Source organism: Protopterus annectens, chromosome 1.part1 (genome assembly GCF_019279795.1).
Source record: "Protopterus annectens isolate FY-2018-M chromosome 1.part1, PAN1.0, whole genome shotgun sequence".
Taxonomy (NCBI): Eukaryota; Metazoa; Chordata; order Ceratodontiformes; family Protopteridae; genus Protopterus; species Protopterus annectens.
This window is the reverse complement of record NC_056726.1, coordinates 681,115,341-681,142,452: the sequence shown is the minus strand read 5'-3', so window position 1 is coordinate 681,142,452 and position 27,112 is coordinate 681,115,341.

The following is a 27,112-nucleotide window of genomic DNA, read 5'->3' as shown; positions in this document are numbered from 1 at the left end:
GAGTTTCAAGGGCAGACAAGTTTTAAAGCTGTCTGTTTTCATTGTGAGACTGTATTGCTTTGTTTAGCAAATATCCGTCAGTGCTTGTGCTATAAAATTTGAAAAAAAAAATGTTTTAAATTAAATCCAAATATCTGTAATCATTGTAGAAGTAAAGCAGGAAACAGTATGTACACTGACAGTTTTGAACAACGTCTATGGTAACTGAGGGAGACATAGCCATTTAATGGGACACTGGAATGACAGTGGGAAGGGGCTGTATATGGAGTGGCTTAATCCATTACCCTGAATCTGGGTTTGCATTCCCCTGCAAAAATTCCTGTAGGCACCCATGGGTATGGAACAGTGTCACTGTTTTGAGAATGACTGTAGAGACCTGACAATTCACACCCTATGGCAAACAATTATGCAATTGATAAGACTTTGCAGTCAGACATGCAATTAAGCTAGGCTTTGGCATGTGTCATTTAGCACTGAAGATATTACAAAAATAAATTTAATGGCAACATTTCTTCATAAAAGTGTTAGTCTAAAACCATTCCTCCAATAAAGCAATGTTCTATATTGCAATATTTACAGGGTTGGCAAAAGTTTACACACACACACACACACACACACACACACACACACACACACACACACACACACACACACACACACACACACACACACTTGTCCTCCTCATCCTACACCCTTGGAATGTCATTTCCTTGCGGTGATAACAGTTAATACACTGATGAGTTTATGCTCCTTATTGTCATGAGCTTGATTCCAAGCTTCTATCACCAGCATTTGTTAGCTTTGTATATATAGCAAAAAACAGTGTGTAGTAGCTAAACAAAATTTATATAATGACACCACTGAATATCAACATCATGTAGATTTCAATGTCATATTTGTTTGTGACAAGATTATCATTATGAATGCTAGCAACCATACTAGAGTACATGCCATGACTGGCAATATATTATCTGAAATGCAATGAGATGCCAGCATTAAGCAGCATTTGCTGAATTTGCTGTGGAGCATTTATAATATACTGATCAGCACACATAGCCAAGTCTTACTGACATGTTTGCCACTTAAAGTGGACATTGAAAAATTAATAAATACCTTCACTTCTAGCACGTCTGTGCTTTTCATCTTGCAAATGCATTTCCTAGCTTGCCTATTGTTGAATACTGTCTGGTGGATGGGAGATTTGATTTGGGTGCCAATTCCCTGTTATTTTTTTCAGGTTTCTTGGACAACACATGGCAGGTGATGGCGAGGGTAGTGATTGTTTTTGGTGTGAGGAGGAGTCCAAAATTTCCTTTTTTGGACTCTTTCATAACCATTACAGCTGAAGGCTTCTGCAGGATGACTATACCAGGTCATAGTGCAAGGCTAGGGCTTAGGTTAGCTTAGGCAAGACTGTCACCTGTTTAACTGGCAACTCTGGTGTGTGGGATGTCTGTTTAACTGGCAGCCCCAGTGTGTGGGATGTCTGTTTAACTGGCATCCTCGGTGTGTGGGTTGTCTGTTTAACTGGCATACCCAGTGTGTGAGATGTCAGTTTAAGTGGCATCCCAAGTGTGTGGGATGTCTGTTTAACTGGCATCCACAGTGTGTGGGATGTCTGTTTAACTGGCATCCTCGGTGTGTGGGATGTCTGTTTAACTGGCACACCCAGTGTCTGAGATGTCAGTTTAAGTGGCATCCCAGGTGTGTGGGATGTCAGTTTAAGTGACATCCCAGGTTTGTGGGATGTCTGCTTAACTGGCATCCGCAGTGTGTGGGATGTCTGGCATCCCACATACAGATGAGCAACACCATTTCCACTTAAGTGAGTTATAAAGGTGAAGGGAAGGCTTTATTTGCTAATTGGAGGAATATTTTCACACCTACAAGCCACCTCAGTTGGGTAAGTATAGTGATATATAACTAGTCGATAGAATACCATGACTTGATAATACAAACAGGTGTTCATTATTTTTTCTGTTATGTGCAGCATCTGCACGGATTGAAAGAAATAAAAAGCACATCAGTAGAGGCAGCAATCCCTCAGAGAGGCTCAGGGTAAGTATGGATTCAGTTATGAATTTGTGCCATTTCATAATAGTATTAATTTTTAAAATAGGCTACTGATTCTTTAGAATTTCATCAGCCCATAAATGCTGAAAAGAGGAATAAATGAGTATGCATACTCTGCCTATGGAAATTTGTCCATACCTGGACAAATATCTCTTGCAATATTGCATTAGTGAATGGTTCAGCAGATATCAATGTCTGTGGGTTCAAATCCAGGTTGTAGCAGTTACTCTGTATTACTCAGCATTTATTATCCTGCACTCAGTAACACAGAATAACATTTTTCTCAGTTCACATAGAAATTTCATGAGTTGTGATGCATAATCTAGCTTTTCTATAGCCACACTATTTGCAGAACGAGAGACTAAGATTTACTGTAACAGTGGATGTGACAATTCTAAATATTTATGTGGGAATATGCATTGACTGTTATATGTGACAATTAGATATTTATGGTATTTTTCTCTGTTGTCTCTCTCCCCCTAGAGTATATATTTGTTTTGGTTTCTGACATATGTACTATCATTCCTGCTGCAAAATGACTACCAGCACATGGAGCTACACTGTCCACAGGGGCACAGACCACCTTCCCTCTAAAGATGAATGCTGCAGAGGTACCATTGGCAGCACAGGTACCAAGCACTTCTGTGGCTCAACCTGCCAACATTGCCTCCACAACTCTTGCACTACCTGCACCACCTTTGTCAGGTAGCTCTGCCATAGGTGGTAGTGCAGTGTGCCCCACAGGGAGTAATGCCAGTGGAGGTGGTGATTATGTTACCTAACATGAGGTGACAGGGCTGGTGGAGGAGTTTATGGGAAGGAGTCTTGGTGCCTACATTGGCAATTTGCAAAGGATTCTGCAGTGCCTTGCAAAATAGCTGGCCTATATGGCACTATCCCAAGTGTCTATGTCAGGAAACAGCAGTGACAGATCTATCTGTGAGCACTAGATCCGGATGTACCTCTGAATTCCCAGCCCTATTTTCAATCATTTTTTCCCCCAGCCTTTTGTTTCCATTGCCATCTGTCTCTGTCTTATATGTCATGAATGTCTGCACCTGCTACCTTGCCTACTCCTCTTATTCCTAAAGGCCTTCCCCAACATTTTTATCTCTTAAAAAAAAGTACATAGCTCTCCACTTCATATATGTGCATATATCCTTGAATCCAATTGATCACACGTTATTAAGTTGTCGCATACTCTTTATATTGTGATTATACAATTTTCTCATATTATTTGTAGATGTATAATGTTAGGTTTTGAAGAAGTGGATCGATATTATGTTCTCCCACCACCATCCTGTACATTCCTTAATGATTACCCCAGTGTCTTACGCTATGATTGCTCCTCATTTTGACCACTGTCATATCAACCTGGTCAAAAAATAGAATCACACACCACTGCCAAGAAACAGTCCCTTAACAAAAACCTCTTGTTTGTGTCCTTGCTATTTGTGCAACACTTGGCCTCATGCAGCACCGCTGCCCGTACTTCAGTAACAATAACTGCTGTTGCATGTCCTATGACAAAAACTGACAAATGTGTTTTGGGTGGCATTCATAAAGCAATGACATCATCATGAGGAGATAGTTATTACTGTAAGATGTATACCATATGGGATGTTTCAGTTATCAGTACTGTTGTGAAGCCTGGTACACACACACACACACACACGCACACACACGCACACACACACACACACACACACACACACACACACACACACACACACACACACACACACACACACACACACACACACACACACACACACACACACACACACACACACACACACACACACATGCACACACACACAATCCCTTGCTTTATATGACTGTATCTGTGGTGTTCTCAGATAATGTTCAGGTCTAGGTGATATTGAATAAGAGTGGCAGGTATTCAAATCCAGCATTATATTCTACATTCGTTAATTTTTCCTTTCTTTTATCATTTTACCTGGTGAAGTAATGAATACATATGTTAGTGCCCCCCCCACTACCCTCCTTATTCCTCAATAACTCCACCAGAATCCTACACCCTGCATGATCCATATTTTGAACACTGCACTTTAAACAAATTTACAAATTTTAATCTTGAACATAAGATTGACACACCACACCACATACATGATCAGAAATGGCCTACAAACAGAAATGTCTATGTTTGTACTCAATATTTATGTGACACTTGTCATTGAGCAGCAAAGGTCATTATAAGTTCTCATCCTTAGTTAAAAAACACTCAGAAAAAAAGTATGCATGCACTAATACTTTACTATCGGTCATGCAAATGAGCTTGGCAGCAGTGAGATTCAGAAAGTGATTGTGGCAGTCTGAAAGTAATTTTAGAGCCATCTATTAGTTGCTTATGGTTTATTGGCTCACATCATTCCAAATATTAGGGTTTCATTGTAATTCAGTCTCTGCACTTCCTATGTTAATAATTGTGGCACTGCCTCACATTACCATTTCAATTGCAGAGCAGTGTTAATGGTGCAGTGTACATTTTGCACTCATGACTTGTAAGTACCTTGCACAATGTACTAATATGACAGACACTTTTGAAAAATGTACACTTATACACAAGACTTGTATGCAATAATCTGGAGATGAGCAGTAAGGAATGCATGGGTAGCACACTGCTAGTTTACATCTGCGACTATCACCCATCAAGTAACCATTCAAAATAACTTATGTGAAACCCATATACATATATCAGTCCCTAACACAACAATTAATATGAATTATGCAAATTATGATTGATGCACTCTTGTGTTGTGCAGCACTGACAGTCTGCTTGCTTTTTGTAGAGGCTTTGCCTCCAATAACATATAACTGTGTGTCTCGCACACTGTGTCCATAAGTTGTAGATGGTTGTCAGTAAACATGAGGCGATTGTTATATTTTCTCAGAATTCTCATTTCAACCAATCTGCCTGCAGAGACAGATGGAAAGTGCAAATTCATGGCTCTAGATGCTTACTATTGTGGGCTAAAAAAATGGGGGGTGGGGGGCTGTCCTGGAGGTTCAACTAAGTCTCCATACGAGGAGCAACCAGTGTTTAGAATGAGTGGAGGAAATGAAAGAATCAATAAGAAAATTGCTAGGGCTCCAATAAATAATACCTTCAGACAGTAGCAAATTATTTCCTGCCATTGAATAACCACCACTGCCCTCATCAAGTTTAAACTTTGGCTACATAACTAACCAAAAATGTATTTTAATGTAAGAAAAGTTATAAACATAGGAGAAGCAGTGGAAAGTCCTAATAAAAACACTTTTATTAGCAAGATGGAGTCATTGTCTAATGAATTTACAAAGTAAAACATTCAGTGTAACAAAATGGAGGATATGTTAGCTACAAAAACAACTAATCATAAAAAGAAACACATGATATTGGCTATTTTAATTAAGCTGCAGTCTTAAGGAAAAAAGTGGTAACAATGCAAAAACACAGACGGGCGCACTCAGATATTTTAAACTGCAAGTATGTGTTAAACCACAAAGCTAGCAAGTTTAACTGAACAAACTATAATAAAGTTTTCAACCATCCAGCCATGTCAGAGCACAAAACTAATTCTAACAAATCTCATACTTCCAGTTCTCTCATAGACTGGATTTTAGTCCCGGACCCAAATAAATATCATGATCCTACAACCCTACCTGACTCCCTAAGTGACCACCCCCATGTAAAATTTCTAGATACACACCTCATTTCACCAAGCCCCACAGATACATAACCTGCCATAAACTTACCTCCTTCAGGCCTGTCACTTTGAATGCTCTTCTCTCCAAAATAAACTGGTCACAAGTAACTGTCCTCCCTCTTGACGATGCTGTCCACTCATTTAACTCAACCTTTCTTAATATCCTCATCTCACTTGCTCCTCTCTGCACTGTCCCGATCAAATCCAGTATATCACCATGGTTAACTAAAGCAACCAGCACTCTAATGGATACGAGAGACAAAATGTGGAAATGTGGGTAAAAACTAAGCTCCCAACCCATTTACAAAAGTATAAATAACTCATAAATCTGGTTAAAAAAACACATTAACAAGGACAAAAAAAGTTTTATTTTAGCCACCCCACCACACTGCCCAAAGGTCAGACCCAAAAAGATTCTGGAACTCCATTAAACAAATCTTGCATCCTGGAAACCCTTCTTCTCCCAACCCCTGCCCAAACAATACTCCAGAAGAAACAGCTACCATATTCAATACCTATTTTATTGAATCCATATCAAAGATGATAAACACCTTCTCCTCCACTACCAACATAAATAACTCTCCCAAACCCTCTCCTTCTCCAAACTCTTCCTCTCTTAAATCTGTACCTACTAACTATATCAAATCCTTACTCACTAAACTTGTACCCTGCTCCTCTTTGGCTGTCCATTTTCCTTCCTATTTCCTGCAAGTAGCTTCAGAGTATACTGCTATTCCTAAATCTATCCTAATACATCACTCTATCTCTGAATCAAAAGTCCCTTCTATCTGGAAAGAATTCTAAACCTTACCTATACACAAGGGAGGTAACTCTACTGACATTTCAAACATCAGACCAATCACAATCCTCTCTCCACTTTCAAAAATACTGGAAAATGCATACATAAGCAGATCATGCAGTACCTTCTACAGGAATCCTTGCTCACACCCACCCAGCATGGCTTTCACCCTAAGCACAGCACTTTGACTGTCCTAATATCCTTCACTAACACTATCTCACAGGCCAAGGATAACAATAAACTTGTTTTTGCCTATTCCTGGACCTCTGCAAAGCCTTCAATACAATCTCTCACCCTCTCCTATGATCCAAACTGTCTAACCTCAACTTCTGTACCTCTACTATTACCTGGTTTACCAGCTATCTCACTGACTGCCTACAATGTGTGAAATGGCTTTGTGCTCTATCTCCCCCCTTTACCAGTGAAAACGGGTGTTCCCTAAGGATCCATCCTAGCCCCATTACATTTTAATATCTTCACTAATCTTCTACATACCTCTTGTCCTCTGTCATCCCTTATTCGATATGCAGATGATTCTGCAGTCAGGCCCATTACTTTTTAATATCTTCACTAATCGTCTACATACCTCCTGTCCTCTGTCATCCCTTATCCAATATGCAGATGATTCTACAGTCAGGCCCATTACATTTTAATACATTCACTAATCTTTTACATACCTCCTGTCCTCTGTCATCCCTTATTCAATATGCAGATGATTCTACAGTCAGGCCCTTTACTTTTTAATATCTTCACTAATCATCTACAGGCCTCCTGTCCTCTGTTATCCCTTATTCAATATGCAGATGATTCTACAGTCAGGCCCATTATATTTTAATATCTTCACTAATCTTCTACATACCTCCTGTCCTCTGTCATCCCTTATTCAATATGCAGATGATTCTACAGTCATCACCACTGCAAATTGTCCTGATGACTTTATCTCTTCTACTCAAGCATCTTTTAACTCAGTAGAATCCTGGCTCTGTGACAACCAGCTAATACTTAACCTTAAAAAAACAAAACTCCTAATCCTTCTTCCTAAAAACCTCACCCACCTTAAATCAACCTTTTCAGTACTCTCCCTTAATAACACATCCATCATAGTTGAAACTAGCACAAAACTACTAGGAGTAACAATAGATAACCAACTTAAATTTGACTTGTATATAAATAACTGTATTAAAAAGACAGACCAAAGCTGAGCCTTTTCTCTCAAAACAAAAGGTTTCTTACAAATAAAGCAAGAGTTACCCTCTCTCATTCATACCTACTACCCAGTCTATTGAATAGCTGTCAAATTATCAGTAATCTCAACTCCACACTTCTAGCAAAACTAGAATCCACCTATAACAAGGTTGCAAGATTCGCTGTCCAACAAACTTATAAATCTCACCTTTGTCTTTCACTAAGATACTTAAACTGGCTTGAACTACCCCACTCACTCCTTCACTCCAACTACAGATAATCCATTCAATTCTTTACCAGCAATCCTCTGTCCTAGCCTATCCTCTTTAATCTCTCAATACTCCCATACCAGGTCCTTACATAGCTCTGACCAAATCCTATTACAAATATACAAAACTAAAACTAAATTTGGATGCAATCTCTATAGCTCCAATCCTTCTATAGCATGTAATAAACTGTCACTAGAAATCAGGTCTCTTACACAAACTAATCAATTCAAAACTGCAACCAAAGAATACCTAAAAGCACACTGGTCTTGTCCTTGTTATCATACTCCATAAATTACATTCAGTCCACTTGCTAAACTCTACCTTGCTATTAACTATCAGTATGTTCTTTTTTACCTCCGATGATGAACTATAAACCCTGCATACTATTTACTTTTACATCTACAGAACTCATTTCTTCTTCTGATCTCAATTATTTATTAGAAACATCTACTGTTACTTATAATTATTGCGGCTTTTTATGAGTTATTGTCTTATATTGTTTAATCCTTACATGTCAAAACAATGAAGCTTCTTAACTAATTACCTCTGTATTAACTAATATACTTTCTATGTAACTACTGTGAAATTCCAATGCTTTTAATGACTTGTATACTGTGGAGCTTTTCTCATCGAGCCTCCGTTGAAAAAGGGCTATTCAGCTCAGTCAGACGATCCCGGTCAACAAATGTAAAATAAAATAAATAAATAAAACAAAAAATGCTTTAAAAGCTAACAGACCAGCTTGTTTTTCTTTATAAATGCCTTTTCCCTTTCCACCTACTAATTATCAGTAAGACTTAGCCAATTTGTTCACTGTCAGTCACATCATGTTCACTGATTTTGTTGAGAGACCAATAGATGGATCTATCATATTTGCAGGCTAGATCACCGCTGTCTATATAGCATAAGTCTTCTTATAACCTCCTGCTCACTTACAATCTCTTTTCCATGAGTGTCCTGATTTACTGCCTTAGGATCCATGGGAGATAGCCAAAATAACCATTAAGCCTCCCTTTCAGCCTTAAATCCTGCATAACAGCTGCCATCTGCTCCACCATTGAAACTCCTTGATCTAGCTGATGGTCCATATGTAAGCTCACTCTGCAATTCCCTAACCAGGCAATGCCCCTAGGCTGAGTCTGAAAAGGTCCATGGAGATCAGTGCTCTACCCCAGTCAACAAATACAAATAAAACAAAATAAATAAATAAATAAATGTTTTATCCAAACAGCCGGGCATTTCTATTAAGCTGTGTAACATCCTCAGTTGTTTGTGTAAGCACCGACAGAAATATAGAGGTGCGCTATGTCTTCCCTATGCATAATCATACTATCGTACACTTTCTAATGAAAGCTAATCACTAGCTTGGTAGTAATAACTAATGACCCACTAATGGCTAATTTGTCAGGCTCTGCTTGCATAGTGGTGTACCAGCCAACTAATTCTACATCTTGAACTACCCAGGATGGCTGAGTTGGCACTGGCCTCACATGCTCACCACCCACCAGGTTCTTATTGCACCTGAACCATTGATCTCATTCGGGACATCTAGGTTATACTTGCAGTTTCATCCCTCTACGCTCAGACCTTGGAAACAACATTAACTTCTCAGCAAACTACTCTGCTCTTAGATAAAGTGGACAATCTAGCACAATTAAAAAGGTACCAACATTGGGTCTCTATTAATTATTCAAACTTTTCAAAGTTCGAATGTCATATGGTCGACACCATATGATTGAAATTTGAAAAGTTTGAAGGTTAAAAGCAATTGCTCCGTATGGTGCAGAATGGGAATATTTCCCTTTTCTGCACTGAAGTGTGATCTCGGAGTTTATATATTTAAGTAGGGGGGTATGGGGGGTGCAGGGGGGCTTGTCCCCTTGCTCAGAGTGTTAAGATAATTTTTTTAAAATTTTTTATTATATTTTCGATGTTTCAAACTTTGCTCATATGTTGTCGAACATATGAGATTCGAAGTTTTGAAACTTCATATATATATATATATATATATATATATATAATATAGACCCCAACATTAATCTCCAGCTCCTTGTACAAGGGGCAGATCCAGGGTCAACACCATTATAGACAATTTCCTGCTCTAGTTACCAAAAGTGATTATTCACTGAACAAGGACTCGAAGGCTAGCAACCCACACTGATATATAGTCAGTTCATCTTCTAAGCCTAGGAAACCTGCAAGTTCAGAGGGCAGTCAGCTGAAGAATATGCTAGCATATAGGTCTCTCAAGCTACCTTGAAGAACCAAGGAGTATTATAAATGTGCACTTGGGAATTTGGTAGCAAATCAGATTGCAGTCACACCTAAGTTTTGGCTAAGTACCAAACCATCTGAAAATGTATACGGAGGATCAACCTATAGGCCAAATCAAGATGATCCTTGCTTTGTAACTAAGATAAAGAATAAGTATAGAAAATGTAATATTAAAGGGCTGCCACGGAGTCTTGTTGGAGATATCAGTACCTCAGTATTGGATAGAACTACAACAAAAGTACTTTTTTATTCGCAGAAACTGCTTAATGATTTTACTGTAAAGAAATGATACAGCTAAATGTATGGTGGTGTGTTAACATAGTTAGCCCTTATTTCTCTGACCTCAGATAAGCAAAATAGGTTGGATTTTCCTTATTTCAGCTATGCTAGCACAGCACATAGATAGTCCTTCATCTCTCTACAGCAGATAGTGATAACCCTTGTCTCTCAAATTCAAACTGTGCTGTCTGCCATGGTTCCTCTAGGTAGTCACACACCTCTGGCTATGGATGACTGTGCCACACAGGGCAGTGAGACTACAATTTGCTATCATCCATACGGAGAACAACATGCCACCGTGTGCCACTGTGGACCTCATGAGTCCTATTAGGGCATCATCCCTAGATTCTTTTGCTTCCATGAAGCATTGCCAATTAGAAGTGCCATCCTCATCACAGCTATGCAACATAATGATCCTCTCCATGTCAGCATGTGCAGCTATAGACTGTGCCTAGGTGATAGCCCTGCACATCTGTTGATTGATCCCAAATCTGCCAACATATCAGGGGCCGGATGGGATATTGTATTTTATTGGGAAGCAATGGTAGTCTGTTGTATGGTGGGTATACATATACCATATGCAGAGCAAACATCTGGTGCAGATGTCCTAGTGGGTGCTGTGGTGTGCATGGTGCTCCCCTATACTGTGCTGCCCCTAGCTCAGGTATGGATGAAGGCACACTGTCATCCTGTTCAGTTGAATTAGGGACACTGTTGATGGAGAAAGACAGTGGCAATGTGTCTTGAGACTGTGATTCAATGTATTTCTCAGTATCATCAGCAGACCCTCCTTAAATGCTAATATCAGCCTGATGTTCTGTCACAGCATCTACTGGTGACAACATAACAATGGTCTGGCTTGAAATACATGGTATAGTATAACAGTGTGATTATGACTTCATTTGCAACATACAAAGCTCACTCATCATCATCATCATCAGCCCCCTTTTAACCATTCTCTACATGGTGTCAGGGTATCGTGTTAACTCATGCCTGCCTATTACAGAACTTCTTTCACACAATCCATCCATCTCTTTTTCGGATGTGGACCTTTCCTCTTACCTTCTTCCTGTCTGTTCCAAATTTTCTTCATCAGACCATATTCTGCTTTCCTGCATGTGTCTGAACCACCATAATCTGTTCTCTTTGATCATTTCTGCAATTGGAGCTTCTTTGGCTTCTGCTTTTATGTCCTGATTTCTTCATCTGTCCCACAGTGTACATCCTACCACCCTTCTCAGGCACTTCATTTCCATCACCTCTAGCTTCTTCATCTGCTCTGCCTTTACTGCCCAGGTTTTTTATCATACATTAGTACTGGTTGCACCACTGTCTTGTACACCTTACTTTTCAGCTTTTTTGGCATTCTTCTGTTATAGACTACACCTGAGACTATATGCCAGTTGGCTGCAGGCTCTCTGATTCTAGCTTTGACCTCTTCATTCAGACTTCCCTTCTCCTCGTCCATCCCTCCCACATACTTGAAACTATTTACCTGTTCCCTATCTTCCCTTCTAGCTCAATTCTCAGCTTCTTCTGATATCCCCAATTTGCTGAAATTACCACTGTCTTATCTGTGCTTAGTTTCATCCCATGTGCTTTCAGTTTTGCATTCTATTCCCCTATCCTTTGCTGAAGTTCTTGCTCAGAGTTTGATTGCAATTCCACATCACCTGCATATAGTATCTTTGTTGATCTGTCCCTCCACCCTGTTTGCTAATGTAGTCCATCACTTTTATGAACAGTAGTGGGCTGAGAGCTGAACCCTGCTGTACACCCACTCCTACTAGGCCAAACACTGTCCATACTTGAATCATTGGGTCCTTGCACATAGCCTGTACTGATTCTACCAATGTTTTCAAGACTTAGAACTATCACAGTACTGCCTAAATCAGCTTTCTTGGGACCTTGTCATATGCTCTCTCCAAGTCTAGAAATGCCCAGTTGGACTCTTTCCTCATCTCTAGCTTCTTCTCAACTATCTGTCTCACTGCAAACATCCGGTTAGTTGGGCTACATCCTGATCTGCATCCAAACTGTTCATCTCCCATCTTACATTCCACTACTCTGTGTATCCATTTATCAATCACCCTCTCCAGAACTTTCATGCAATGTGATAGGAGTTTAATGCCTTTGTACTGCCCACAGTTGTGAATGTCCCCTTTGTTTTTTGTACATTGGCATGAGTATGCTTATTCTCCAGTCATCTGGAATACGCCTTTCTCTCCACACTGCTATGAGCACCCTCAGGAGCCATTTCTCCCCTCTAACCCAACATCTTTATCATATCTGCCTTGACCTCATCTGAGCCTGCTGCTTTCCCTGACTTCATCTTCCTTAGTGCTATTCTTACTTTTTCTAGGGTGGACTCCTCTTCTTCTCTCATAGTAGTCTGTTTCTGGGGCAGTACAGCTTCTGTGGGGCTTTCTTCATTTAGAAGCTGCTAGAAGTACTCCTTCCATCTGCCTTTGATAGCCTATGGACTGGTGAGCAGGTTGTTGCTGGTATCCCTTATGAAGGGTGTCTGATTGTCTTATTTATCTTTCTGTCTTTGCCTTGCAACCTGGTTCAGTTTCTTTGTACCACCTATTGAGTAACTTTCCAGAAGTTGCTGCCTCCAGTGCCCTATTCTTTGCTATTGCAACTTCTTTTTTAGCTTCTTTGTTAACCAACCAGTATTCCTTCTTAGCCTGGTCAATCTTTTCTATCTCCCACTTCTTCCTGCACTCCTTCTTTCTTTTGATGACCTCCTGGACTTCTGCATTCCATCACCAGCTTTCCTTATGTACCTTATTTCTATACCTGGCTTAGATACGTATCTGTTTTGTAGTCCTAAAACATGCTGTTTTGAGGCACTGCCATTCATCTTCAACTCCACCTATGTCCACTTCTTTTTGGGGTGCTAGAGCCCTGAGTAATTCCTTGAACTGTTGTACTTTTCTCCAGTCAACTTCCAAGTCTTCAGCTTGGTCTCTGTTGACCTTAGAGCCCTATCATTACACTGGAATCTGATTGCCATGAGTCTATCACTAATTCCAATGATATCCCTCACTCCTTTCTGAAGCTTGTCTCTTACCACAATTCCCACACCATTTCTAGACTGTCCCCCTCCTGAGTAGTAGACTCTGGATCCCAAGCCAAGTGGCTTTGCTGCACTGCCCTTTCATCTTGTCTCTTGGATACACAGAATGTCCAGACTCCTCCGTATCATCATGTCATCCACTTTCAAACTGCATCCTGTCAGTGAACCTACTCAGTGTAGCAATTCTCAGTTTATGTTTGGCAGCTTGATTGGTTTTACATCCAGTTTTCACTCTACAGAGCTATCACAGGTAACCTAGGCTGGGCTACTAGACACAAAGCTTGCTATTGTGTATGCAATGGTGGGTGGAAACAAACAGGTGTATAAAACATGTGTATATCTGTGTTGGTGTTCCCCTGTCCCTGAATAACTGATGCACATATGGGGAGTGCATACATTGCTACCTGTTTTCTCCCTATGGTCTGTATCTTTGTTTTGGCTGTACAGCAAGTGTGGTATAGATAGACTCTAACCATTTTTTCTGTATGGAAATAAACAAGGTTTGTCCATTCCTGGAACTTGCATTCAATATCAATTATTATCCCTCGCCTTCATCACCTCCATGTAGGGATATTAAGACTGCATCAGCAGCTGGAGGACTTGCACTAGGAGGTGGTCCTCCTCCGGTTGATGATCTATGCATTGCTATTCTGTTTGACTTTTTTTGAGACCTCCTTATCATATTATTGATAAATTTCTGATACTGATGTATTGTACAATTCTTCCAAACCATTGCACTGATGTCTCTTGACCACTGTGACTCCACCCACAGACCTAAAGTGTCAACACCACCTCTCCCCTACATGTACCAGAGCATCATTCTAACCTTAGATGAAATTGTCTAACGTCTAGTTTCCCCCACCCTTGGAAGCTATGAGTATCCCTTGTGATTGTAATAGACAGTAATTGTAGACCACAGCTCTCTGAAAATATTAGGCTGCCAATGAAAAATCTTTGGTTACATTGGGTGTACATGTTACTACATAGGTGTTGAAGGGTAGGAATATAGTGAGGATAACAATGTGGTATGGACCCCAGGGTACAACAATGGTAAATAAGAAGGGTGGTACAGACATTAATGAGTATGTAAACAGATGTGGTAGATAATGCATAGAATCCCACATAGATGTATCTGTGCAGTACGCTTTTCAAACAACATGGCTAGGTACTTGCAGAAGAATTATAAGGGACAGTTAGTACAGGGCTTTTCTGTGTTGCTGTCTACCTGGTATTCCTTTGGTATATACCCACAACATGTATGAGTAGAATGTACAGGAAAATAGGGTGGATTGACATTTCTGTGTTTGTGGACCACCTTCCCAGACATGCATTAATATATATACTGGCACATGAGTCACTCAATTTACATATGTTGATAGAAGTTGAAGTCAATCACTATACCAAAAGGTATTGCAACCATAGGCTTACTGGTTTATAGATACATACTAGCCTAGCTGTCCTTTCAGGCAATGTAAAGCCTATCCAATTTACCTTCAAAGGTGATAATCAAGCCCATACTTGTGTCTGTGAGGTAAATACTGTAAACATTATGAAAAGAAAAACGCACACATTAACATTAAATCACCCTGGATGGCACTTACCCAACAATCCCTGGCTTAGGAGGCCAATGCTCAATCCATTAGGCTACTGGTTTCAACTACTCCAGTTACAGTCAATGGGTCTCTCATATGGTGATGTTGACCTAAATCTTACCACTGCACTGTTGATCATTGTGTCCCTACTCAGAATCTGCTGTTGCTGTCTTTTTTGCATGTTTTGGCACCCAGGATGACATATTTGCAACAAAAGTCAGAAATAAGTACTAGTTTGCACCAAGTGTATATGAATAAGGTTAGATTTTACTGTATATGTGAAGTGCTGTAATGAGCTAAAGCTTACCAGTGCCACTGGGTGTACATATGCTCTGCTCCATGCTGCCACTTCATTGTGCATGCAGGCTGGGTGGGTGCATATATTACACCTCACAGTGGTGCTAAGGAGCAGTACTGTGATTCAGCCTTATGTAAAGCATGAAACACAGACTGCAGTTTTTTAACTATATATTTGCGGTGATGGCTGCTGATGCTAGTTAATCAAGAAGATTGTTTACCTGGTTTGTAAAGGAAACAAAGAGACAAAAATCATGTTATACACCATTTTTTAACAAGTTCCCCCTTTTGCCATCAAGTTTTCTCCTCTCTCCAATCAGCATGTCTCCCTTTCTATCTCGAGGGCTTAACATGGCATTATTTTTATTTTCTGTTAGTGAAGGCATGGGTTGAGCATCAGAAGTGTTGTCTTCATCCAAAGGGTTTGTAGTTTGTATCCCCTCTATACATGCCTACCACAAGGCAGGGGAAATTGGTAATCACAGATGGGACCATCTGGTTATTATTCCACTGACTTTCCATGGATCCATAACTTGTACTGCCCCCCCCCCCAAGTCTGTTAAATTCCGTGTCCCCTAATGGCAACATTTCTGGGGGATTTATGAAACTTTAAACATTTTCTGGGCTTGCTCACTTTGTAAATCTTACTGGGACATTTTAACACTGTCCATCATGGTAGAATTTTCCTTTAGCAATACTTCATCGGAATAGCCTTTCTGAATTCAGTAATCTTGACAAGACCTCAACATGAATGATTTCTGTGGATGTTTGTGATTATACTAATCATTGTTGATTTGTTTGTTTCTTCATTTGTTTAGTTAGTCTGTGCTTAAATTCAAATTCAGATTCAAATTTGTTAAGTAAGCAGTTAAAATGACCAACACATTAAAGCAAAAACAGCTGCGTAATATAGAAATAATAAATGGGAACACATACATAACCTGTAGCAGAAATTATAACTGTTTAACAAGCTTACCTGTAAATGACAAGTCAAAAACATGATTTCAGGGAAGTCCTGAAAAAAAGTCAAAACAGAGTACTCTCTAATAAAACAATGTTGTGGATTTCAATGGTGCAGAGTTTCGTAATAAAAAAGTTAAACCCCAGAAGTCTCAAGTCATAAGTTAGGAACAACTAATTGCCCCACAACAGTTGTACTGTAAGAAACTGGCACTCAATTTCTTGGATGTTAAGAGCTCAATCACAACAGCAAGAACAGTCCTTATTACACTCAGTGCAACAAAGCAGCTCAAAGCATGCCTTTGTGGGGAAATTCTCCACAACTACAAACATATACACATCAGCGCTACAGTAGTGTTTGTTTTCTCTGCATGCTTTCTTTTAATGAGTTCATCAACCATCAAGGCTACTCCCATAGGTCTTGAGCCAATTTGCAGTTAGTGGTAGGGGATCCCACCTGTGCCTGAGCAAGAACCAAATTGGGTGTGCTGTCATCTATATAGCCATGGAGGTGTTTGAGACACTGTTGGTGCTCATCCTTCCATCTGGTCATAGAGCATTTTAACCCTACAGATTGAGGACCTGGATTCACCCTCCCTCCCAGACTGGGGCTGTCTATGGTTCAGAATAGATCCAAACTGAAAACAGACCAGAGACATATTTTGTTCCTCTTTTCCCTTACTGCTGTGCATGCATAAGAACATCAGATATGAGGGTGTTTCTGGCCCCAGCCCCACTTGTGTTGTCTGATGAGGGCACCTGCATCACTGTTGATACCTGCTATGTCTTCTCAGGATGCATGTGCACCCCTACATATATGTCCTAACTAAGGGCTACCATTACCATTTTGGGATCACCAGGCTCCCATCCTAACAGGAATGGCCCTTGTTTTCACGAAAACCTCTGCTTGCATTGTAACAATGTGGCCACTGGAAAACCAACACTATCACCCAGGACAGGAAATCCATAAGTCACTCATTTCTCACCATCTTTTACATGGTTCTTTCAACTCATAAGCCTCTACCTGAAATTGGGCCATCTGGGTGGTCACAGTTAATGCTTTATCACTGCACCATAAAGAAGGAAAAATTGTTTGAATAGTGTTTGGAGTAGAAAAAAAGTTTAGGAAACAGCACAGTGGTTTTAAGCACATAGCTGTTTCATTCTAACAGTAATAAGTAGATATCAAGCTATTATGTGGCCAGAAAAGTTTTTCTCCAATGTTGCAGAGTACAATATCCTAGAATGGCAATAAGGAACAATGAACAAGGAGCAATAAGGCAAGATAAAAATGCATTACATGCTCCTCTTTTTTGTTTTTTGTTTTTTTCAAAAAATTATTGTCCAGCTCAAGATGATAGTGCATACTCATACAAAACTCCATCATAAGAAAATAAAATGAAGACTCAAATATGGAAAAAAAAGTGCAAATACAAAGGTCACAATAGACTATTCATGCCATGATATCTCCATTATTGCTGAAAGATTTTACATATTAGTCAAAATAAGACAGGAAGTCAGATCACCACCGCAGAAGTGGATTAATATAGTGGTAATTATTTGAACTTGTAAGCTTCCTTTCTGACAAGTTTTAAATGAGTCTTTTTTCAGACAGTTCATACTGTGCACAAAACAAACCTCTGCTGCAGTCTCTATACTATACTTACCTCATATAATTATCAGCCGTTTTACTTCATAAATACTATTGAACCTTCCATACTCAAATAATTAACCTTTTCAAAGGCACCTTATAATTCTTGAAAACTCACTTCAATTGCTGTGGCATAGCCTAAGCTCAATAAAACCTGTCACTTATGAAATAATTGCACACAATCAGGCACAACTAATAGCACTAATATAAATATATGTATTTTATTAATCATCCTTATAGTATCAAGGGGCACTGTTGCATAGTAATATTTATCCTTAGTGCTGAGACAAGAGTATATAATGATTATATTGTGTCATTGCATCAACCAGCAGAGCTCAAACCAAGCAACTGGTAGGAAGTACAATGGAGTGTAAAACTGTATAATTCAGATTATTTTTGTAAACATTTTAAACACTGAAAAGGTGACTAATAAATGAATGTGCATAGCAGACAGTACTTTGGGAGGTGAACAGTACAGATTCAGGTCAAGATGGAATACAATTAACCAAATGTTCACAGTACAACAGATAGAAAGGAAGCTTGGGATGAGAAAAAAAATTAAAGTGAGCATTCCTAGACTTAGAGAAAGCTTATGACAAGCTGATTTGGGCAGTCCTGTGATATTTCAATATCCTGGAAACATTGGTAGAGTTATTGCAGACTATATACAAGCATATAATTACAGAATTATGAACAGTGTTTAGTATCTTGGAGGGTTCCCAGTAGGAGTGGGTTTGTATCAGGGTTCATCTCTGAGCCCTCTGTTGCTCATACTGGTGATGGATTACACTAGTAAACAGGTTGGAGGGGACAGATTAACAAAGCTGATGTATGCACATGATACAACATTACAAGCACACTCTGAACAAGAACTTCAGCAAATGATAGGAGAATGTAACACAAAATTGAATGCACATGCCATGCCAGTAAATGGGGAAAATTATAAGAAGCTGAAAAATGAGATAGAATGGAAGATGATAAACATGTTAACAGCTTTCAGTATTCTGGAAGGGCGGTTTATGAGAAGGAAAGTATGAATGAGAATGTCAAAGCTAAAATCAGAGGTACTGTAGTCAACCACAGAGTATCAGAGGTAGTGTGTGTGTCTGTGTGTGACAGAAGAATGCCAAATAAATTGAAAAACAAGGTGTACAAAACAGTTGTATGACCAGTGCTTCTGTATGGCAGAGAACACTAAGATGTATATGCAGAGAAGTTGAAGAAGCTTGAGGTGATGGGGAATGGAATGTCTGAGACAAGTAATAATGGGCACATGGTGGGACAGATGAAGAAATGAGGATATCAGAGCAGAAGCCATAGTAGCTCCACTTGCATATAAGTTTAAAGAGAAAAGATTACTGTGGTTTTCATCACATGTGCAGAATTAAGAACAGTACATGATTTGGTGAAGAAGAACTACTGGAGCCAAGGGTGACAACTGTGCAGTGCATTCCACATACAGTAGTTGTCTCAGTGTAGGAATTATTTTTGTTTTTCCTAATGCACTACATCTATTTCATAGTTGTTATATACCATTTGCTCTTCACACACTTGCATGAAGTTGCATAAATAGTAGGGCTTGGAGTGACAATAGGTCGTCTCTTTCTTACCCATATTAAGAAGGAAAGAAGGCAAGGATGTCCAACCAAGAGGTGGATGGATTGCATAAGAGACCTGTAGCATTCAAGCATACTTGAATGCCAAAGAAAGTTGAAGAGTGACATTAAATTGAGAGAGGTGAAAACAGATGATGCAACAAACTCAATGTAGACAAGTGAGAAAAGAGGGTTGGCTATGCATTTGGTTTATTGTATTTTGTATTACTTTATTGCCTTTTTCTGTTTTGTATACTGTGGTTTGTTTTCTTTACACTGTGTCTTACTTGCATTCTGCTGTTACTTGCATATTAAAACTTGGAAAGAGACCACAACTGTGTCTCTTGTAAGTCAGACAAAATTTCCCCCACCCTCCCACACTGTTGCTGCTGTGTTCTTAAACACAGCTGTCTTTCTAGTTGCCTGCCCCTTAGGTTAATTTGACCACATAACGCCTTCCCTCTCCCCTTTCACTGGCTTGTGTCAGGAAGCACAAAATTATCATTTTGTGAAATAACTCCCTTTCAACTATTTAAATTTATTGGCCATCCCACTGTGTTCCATAGAATCAGAACACAAAAGTGTCCACCCCCCTTTCAATCTATCTTGCTGTTTTAAAATTAGTGGCTCTGCACTTAGATAGCTAAAACGTAAGTTACCACCTTTCATATCTAACTACTTAGTGCACACTGCAGTGTTTAGGATATTAACCCACTTTTTTCATCTTAAATTTATACATCTATTGCAAGGCTACCAGTTATTGGGGAGTCCACATTCTGCCTCTCAGTTGTCATCTTGGGATTAGTGCTTCTGTTTTCTCCTAGTGAGAGAAAGAGCACAGGGACATTATTTCCTAGAGACTACTGATCACCAGAAAGCCTAATAACTGCTTTATAGGTGACAGCTTGGAATTTGTGCTTATATTCTGTTCCTGGAGAGAGAAAGAGCAGAGTGCATTGATTTCTGACTGTTTCTGGTTGGACAGTGAGTGTCTGTGTTTAACGTTCCTGATTGGTCTGGTTCCTGTTCAAGGCATCTATCAGGAAAAAGCTACAACAAGCCTACAGACCCTAGCATCATCTGGGACAAGACTGTGGAACACCAAAACGGTTGTGGCCTGCTTCTTACCTTGGGATTGGTGATAATGTTTTGCTTCTGGTGAAAGAAGAAGCAAATGAGAATTGGATCCCAGCAAAATGTAGCTATGGTGAGACCAGCACTAGTAGTAGCCAGGCAGTAACTATTCATCTGACTCCCATCTTTCTGTCATTCTTGACAAGCTAATTATTTGTTTTCAATAAGTACTGTTTGATTTCTTTCTAACTTCAGAATATCTGCCTAAATACTTCATCCTTAAATTTTCAGAGTCTACGCATTAATTTCCCCTCAAGTGTTTGGCCTTGCTCTGTTCAGACTCAGACATCCTGAGTGATATTTTTCCGGTAAAAGCATGACTGAAATTTTTCCAGTACCTAGTTGCACAAAGGATAACTAGCTTGCAGTGACAAGCACTGTCCCTAGAGTAGTAAACCGGATGCTCCTGACATTGATTGATATTCTCACTACAACTGTCTAATCAATAAAAAAGGGTCTGTTGCCATGGATATGAACTTCCCCACTGTCTCCATTACCAGCTTGGTGGATATGGGCATCCTGAGGCAATGTAGAAATTGCCCCATGTTTACTGATAACCAGTTTATTCTCAAACAAACGAATATGGTATGTGAGAGATGTGTTTACATAATGTCACTGGAGGCAGAGCTCTCACATAAAAGTACTTTTAATGTCAATAAGGTTGTCAGTAGTACACATGCTGCACCCATCACACACAATTCACAGCAGACATATCGACCAACATATGCTGAGGCACTTAAATGTAACCTTCCTAAACTGTAAAAAACTAGATGCAGTACACATAATAAATACTTTCAGCAGCCCCAAATGCACTCTTTCAAAACAACACCTACATCAACATATAGGTTCATAGGTAGGTACTAGGCTATTGGCCCTAGGGCCTATATAAGCCTAGCCAAAAAGGTACCCTGGCTTTCGCCATCCAAGAAAATTATTTTGCTGTGCCACTGTTGAGCAGAGTCACAGAAGTGATCCCCGGGGTGAATTTCCTATTTCCCATCCAATTATCAAGATTTTTCTTGAAGAGTGCTAATGAGAAGCTTTGTTTGATATAGATAGGTAGTTTGTTCCAGAGTATGGGGAGTCTCTGGGACAGGAATCTATCCCTCCAGCCTGTTCTGTTTATTGTGGTGACCAGGCTTAGGTCCCTAGAACATGTATCTTGGAGGGATTGGGATTTCTTTAAGTGGAGCATGTCCAACAGCTCTGGGTTTGACAGCATTGTATGTTAGGCAGAGATCAGCTCTGAGTAGGCAATATGCGATGGAGTAAAGCTGGAGTTTTTTGAGACTGTCTTTGTAGGGCATCTTTTTGAGGCCATTAATCATCTTTGTGAGGTATTTCTGTGGCCTTTCCAGTTGTTGTAGATGTCTTGTGAGGTACATACCAAAAGGGGCGTTGTACTCTATAATGGGTCTAATGAGAGATGAGTAGAGGGGAACAATGACCTCTATTTTTCTGAATGAGAAAGCTTTTGTGATGAGGTGTGCCATGTAGAAGGATTTTCTGACTACTGTGGTGATGTGATTATCAAAGGAGAGACTACTTTCCACCTGTGTCCCAAGGTCTCTTATCACACTTTTGGTGTTAAGTAGACTACCGCCTATGTAATAGTTCATGGGTACAAAGGGGATGACAATGCACTTTTTGGCATTGAGTATGAGGCCATGGCTTTGACTCCAGGCATCTGTCTCAGTGAGGCCCTTTTGTAGGATGTCCACATCATTAGGAGTTTTGATTATGGCTCCTAGTTTGCAGTCATCTGTGAACTTTGTTAGCCAAAGACCTTCTGTGTTAGCCTGTACTTTAGAGAAGTAGATACCAAACAGGAGAGGACCCAGGACTGAACCCTGTGGTACTCCACTTGTCACTGGTCTGAAGTCGGATTTGGAGTCTGCTACTTTCACAGTGTGGGTACTGTCAGTGAGCCAGTTGGCAACCCATCTTGTGACATAGGGATTTATACCTAGTTTAGTGAGTTTATCTATAATTCCAAAGTGAGGGACGGTGTCGAAAGCCTTGGTGAGATCTAGATAGGCTGTGTGAACCACCTTACCCTCGTCTACAGCTTTGGTGACTGCTTCAAAGAAGTCTGTCAGGTTTAGGACACATGATCTACCTTTTACAAACCCAAACTGGGTTGGGTCCAGAGTTTGGAGATTACCAATGTCTTTGTTTATAAGTTCCATGATGATACATTCCATGGCCTTGCAGACCAGGTTCATCAGGCTAATGAGGCTGTAGTTCCTGGGGTCCGTGATGACACCCCCTTTGTGGAGTGGGACAACTGTCACTGTGTGCCATTCAGTGGGCACAAAGCCTGAGGTGAGGCTATGATTGAACATGGTACTTTGGTGGGGTGCCAGTTCATTCTGTAGTTCATGTAGAAAACAGCCTTGGATGTTGTCAGATCCCATGGATGCTGTGTTCTTGGCTTTGGAGAGTGTGGTTTTTACCTGTGCAGCCATGATTACATGAACTTTGTATTCTTCCGGTATAGAGATGGGTCCTTTAGGGGGTGAGAGGGGGGTAAAGTTAGCACTGAACCTATCTGCCAGGATGTTGGCAATATCAGTTGGTTCTGTATATTTAGTGCCATTGTGCTGTAACTCAGAGCAGATCTGAGAGTTGCCACTGAGATGCTTGCCATAGCTATAGAATGCTTTGTGGTTGTCTTTAGAATCAGTGGCAATTTTCTTTTGGTAACTAGCTTTGGAGGATTTTATGAGGGATCTCAGCTTCTTATTGAGGTTGACCAGGGAGTTCCTCCAATCATGTGAATTTACTCATTTTTGCAACTGTTTCTTTCTTCTGTTGTAGAGTTTGTTTATGGCTGGGTCCACCAAAATTGGCTTCATTTTTTTTTGGAGAACAGCATCTTGGTTCTGTTAGGGATAGCATGATCCATGCACTCATGTAAGTGCTTATAAAGTGCATTTGTGTAGGATTCAGAAGTCGTACCTTTATTGTCGGTCTGCATGGGTGTTGCGAAGTTTGCCACTTCTGTCTTAAAAAGCGTGAAGTTGGCTTTGGAGAAATTTTTTACAGTAGTTTCCCTAGTGGGGGGTGGGGACAGAATGTGGATGTCTAGGGTGATTAGCATGTGGTCGGATCTGACCAATGAGGAATTGACCTTTGGTGTGCAACCCATGCTGGTAATGACCAGATCTTGGATATTCCTGCCCCTGGTGGGGGTGTGGATAAGTTGATCCAAGGTGTTGGAATTTATGAATTCCAGAAAACATTGAGCAAAGGAGTTGGAACATGAGTAGTTTTCCCAGTTAATGGTGGGGTGGTTGAAATTGCCCATTATTAGAGTGTTGGGTTGTACCCTAATATTTTCCAGTGTATCAAGAAATGAGGAGTGGGAATCCTGGGGCATGGTAGGGGATCTGGAGTACGCTACAATTTGGATTGTGGTCTTGCCCAGAGTTAGTTGCACTTGGATAATCTCAGATGCATTATGGTGAGCAACTAGCCTGGAGTTGTGGATATCCTTAATGAACATGGACACACCTCCACCTTTAGTGTTTAGGTCCAGGTTTGGTGGCCGAAAGGTGTGGTATGAATTATAGCCTGGTAATGCAGAGGTGCTCTCTGGAGCCTTGAACCAGGTCTCTGACACTGCACAGATATTGATGTTCTCCATTTTAAGGAGTGCCTTGAGTGAGTTAATTTTAAGGTTTAGACTTCTAGCACTGAGTAGCAATACCCTCAGATTTTGCTTACTTGTACCTGTTATGGTGGTCATTTAAACCTTGCCTAGAAAAGGCACTATAGGGTTGGCAAGAGCCTTAGCCAGTATCCGGAATCCCAAGGGTGACAGGTGCAGGCCATCTCTGGCAAAGCACCGTGGTCTGTCGATCATGTCATCCCAGGCAGACAGATACTGGATCCTCTTAGAATGGCACCAGAAGCTTAGTGAATTGTTGAAGTCAATCATTTTGTCCTTGTACTGTGGTATCATTCTTGGTGATGGCAGGATGCTAGTCAAGGCTAGGGTCATACCTGCCTGGGCTACAAGATCAGAGACCACCTCCATGTCTCTTTTCATGTAGTCCAGGGAGGTACATCTCAGGTAATTCACACCAACATAGACAATGACAGAGTCATATTTGTACTTGTTGTGGAGTGACCTGAGTGCATGCATTATGTGGTGGATCCTGGCACCTGACAGGCAGCTGACAGTAACTTTCTCCTTGTTTAGCCTATTGAGTGGAACATCAGTGTCCCTGACTATGGAGTCACCTATGACTAGAGTATTGGGTAGGTTGTTATGTCTTATGGCTGTGGTTGAATGTCACACTGAGTATGTAGGCTATGTGTCATTTGGGTTGTGTGGGGGATGGAAGTTGCTTGCATTTCTGCTTTGGAGGGCTCTGTTGCTTGGGCAGGTTTTTATTGAGAGTCTCCATGAATGTAGCTGTATGATTTGTGTTTCTATGTGTGTGTTTTGGTGGTGTAGGCTTTGCAGGACTATGTGATGAGTGTGGTGTGGTGCAAATGTTTACCATCTCCTCTTGACTGTCTAGTCCAGTCTTGGGTGAAGAGAGCTTTGCTTCCAGTTTGGCTATGTAAGTGCATCTCTCAGAGGTTGTACTGTCAAGCAAGATCTCATGGAGCCTCTACCTCTAAGCCCATAAAGCAAGCCACCACACAGTCCAATGTTCTAGTCATTGGAGACTCCATCATGAGACAAACTGATGTCACTCTCACCAAGCTGACTAAGGAGAAAGTCACAGTAAGTTGCTTATCAGGGGCTAGTTTCTGCCACATTTTGCAAGAACTCAGGTCATTGGACCACAAGTACCAATATGATTCAGTCATAGTGCATGTGGGAGTAAATGACCTGAGACATACCTCCCTAGACTATATGAAGAAAGACATCACGGTGCTCTCAGAATATGTGTCTCAGGTTAGTATGAACCTAGCATTGAGCAGCATTTATGAATAAAAGATGATTGACTTTCATAATTGGCTTAGTTTCTGGTGTCATTCTAAGCCGGTGCAATATTTCTCAGCATGGAAGTAGATGGTCAACAGACCATGCTGCTTTGTTAAGGATGGTCTGTGCCTCTCCCCTCCAGGATTTTGAATTTTGGCTAAACATTATCTTCCCCCAAAGTGCCTTTTTTAGTCAATGCCAAACTGAAAGTACTTCCAACATAACAAATCAAAACCAGGAAAATCTAAAGGTATTACTGCTCAATGCTAGGAGTCTAAACAAAAAACTCCCCTCCCTTGAAGCTCTCTTCACTCTAGAGAATGCTGACAACTATGCGATCACTGAGACATGGTCTAAAGCCATGCAGAGCACACCAACAGTGCAAGGTTATAATGCCTTCCACACATTTAGACCAGCTACTTCACAGGCAGGGGCTATAGGTGGTGGTGTCTCTGTTTACATCAAAACTAAATATACTTGAAGGCTGGTCAAACAGGACAATGCACTTGAGCTGCTCCATGCTCAACTCACCATATGCAAAATCCAATACCACTTCCTTGCAAGCGATAGGTCCCCCTCTATGACCCAGGAAACCCATACTATGTATTTAAACTTATTAGGAACACTAACTATCCAACCCAATACCATATTCGTGGATGACTTTAATTACCACACTATTGACTGGGAATCCTATACAACACCAAAAGAACAGGCACAGAGATTCCTAGATTTTGTAAACTTCCCTGGGTTGGTCAATACACCAACCAGAGTTGCAACCATACTGGATCTGGTCCTCTAATATGGAAGAGTGCTGTACAACCCAACTGTTACATCTTACCTGGTAAGTCTGGACCATAAAATGGTTTTCTTTGAAGTAAAAATAAAACCTGGACCCCCAGCTAAACCTGGAATATTCAGGAACTTCTCTAAGGCTAACCTCCTGCTATTAAGTGATAACCTGGCAACATTTCAAGCCCCCTATGCAGAACTGTACCCTGTACAAGCATGTTATTGGCTGCATAGATGCAGCTGTACTCACCAGGAAGAAGTACAGAACTAACTCAAAAAACAAGCCCCCCTTTTGGAATCACAAAATCAATAGGCTGTACAACAGAAGGAAGGAAATCATGGCGAAACCTAGGAGGTGCAGCACCCAGCAGGATAAAAGTACTCTCATCAAACTAAACAAACAACTCAGAGGACAAATAACATCTACTAAAGCCAGATTTGAGGTAAATGTGGTCACTCAAGCCAAGGACAACCACAA